We start from the raw sequence: 1,571 nt of genomic DNA on the forward strand, positions 1-1,571 counted from the left end.
AGCATCTGTAATCCCAGCTATTCGGGAGGCTGAGGCAGGAGAATCGCTTGAACCTGGTAGGCGGAGTTTGCAGTGAGCCAACATCAAGCCATTGTACTCCAGTCTGGGTGACAGAGCAAAACTCTGTCTCAAAAAAAAAAAAAAAAAAAAAGTTGGTTATGCTGGGGACATGGGAAAAGGCAGGTTAGGGGCACACAGGCTCAGGGAACGGGGTCTTGGTGGGTGGATGGGTAGCCATGGAGGCAGAAAGGGGCCTCTGAAGGAAGAGCCTGGGAGAATGGGGAGGAGGTGATGAGGCAGGGGAGCACTATGAAATGGCCCTGAGGGCAGGAGGGGCTCAGGCTGACCAGGCAAAAGCAGAGCTGGTCCAGGGTGGAGGGGAGGCCCGCGCAGCATGAGCAGGAGGCTAGAGGAGACCCCTCACTCGAGAATCTCCTGCAGTTTGCTGTCCAGGAATAGAAAGTTGTATTTTAGTCCCTTCCAAGGCTTGAACGGCTCATCACCATTGTACACAAAGTTTTCCCAACAATATTTAAAATCTTCGTAGCCCATGATCTCCACGGAGGTCCCTTCCTCACTCAGGCTGCGGAGCCCCTGCTGGTAATCTGTATCCCAGAAGTAGTAGAGGCGGGCGGCGAAGATGGCGAGCTTCACATTACTGTGCCTGGCCAGGAACTCAGCCACTTCCCCTGCACAATCTAGGCAAGGGCTCCAAGATGTGTACCAGGTGACCTGGTAGTTTGTGTTAGGAGACAGTGTGTCCTCCCAGAACCAAGAGAGGAAGCACCTTTCTGCATGACAATGGGTCTCAGGATCAACCTGGTTTCGGAAGACGCCCCTCTTCCAGGAGACAGTTGAACACTGCTTTATAATTTCCATGGTGAAGCACAGCCAGCTTTCGTTCCGACCATAGGCTTTCCGTAGGTTTTTAAAGTGGAAGTTGAATATGTGTGGATACATTGCCTACATTGGGTTTTGAGAATCTCCTTTAGCTTGCGGTGCAGAAATGCATAATTGTCATCGAACTTGTCCCAAGGCATGAATGACTGACCTTCATTGTACACAAAGTTTTCCCAGCAGTATGCAAATTCTTCATCGTCCATGATCTTCATGCGAGCCCCTGCCTGACGCAGCCTGCAGAGCGCCCTGCGGTAATCTGTTTCCCAGTAGTAGTAGAGGCGGGCAGCAGAGACGGTCAGGGTGACATTAGGGTGCTCAGCTAGGAATTCGGCCACCTTCGCCACACAGTCCGGGCAGGGGGTCCAGGATACAAACCAGGTGATCTGGAAGCGCTTGTAAGCAGGCAGCTGGTTGCCACAGAACCAAGAGAGGAAGCACATTTCTGTGTGGTACTGAGGCTCGAAATACGCCTGGCCTCGAAAGATGTTTGCGCCCAGAGTGGGCATTGAGGGCCCCTTGTTTTCACTTCGTAGCACAGCCAGACGGTATTCCGACAAGAAAGGATGGGTCTGTTATTAAAGTTGTAGAAGAATGTGTCTCGATACATTCGCTCCACTGTGTTTCTGAACTGAAGCTTCATCCTTGGCTGGCTAGTCCAGACTATGATCTTT

The 1,571-nt window shown here is 51.7% G+C and overlaps 1 pseudogene; it reads right to left on the minus strand.

The window, feature by feature from the left end:
* Positions 1-420: 420 nt before the first annotated feature.
* Positions 421-1,555, minus strand: LOC108525511 (DNA dC->dU-editing enzyme APOBEC-3F pseudogene; annotated as a pseudogene).
* Between the last annotated feature and the right edge of the window lie 16 nt (positions 1,556-1,571).

The sequence above is a fragment of the Rhinopithecus bieti genome, unplaced genomic scaffold (assembly GCF_001698545.2).
Source record: "Rhinopithecus bieti isolate Rb0 unplaced genomic scaffold, ASM169854v2 scaffold_63114, whole genome shotgun sequence".
Lineage (NCBI taxonomy): Eukaryota > Metazoa > Chordata > Mammalia > Primates > Cercopithecidae > Rhinopithecus > Rhinopithecus bieti.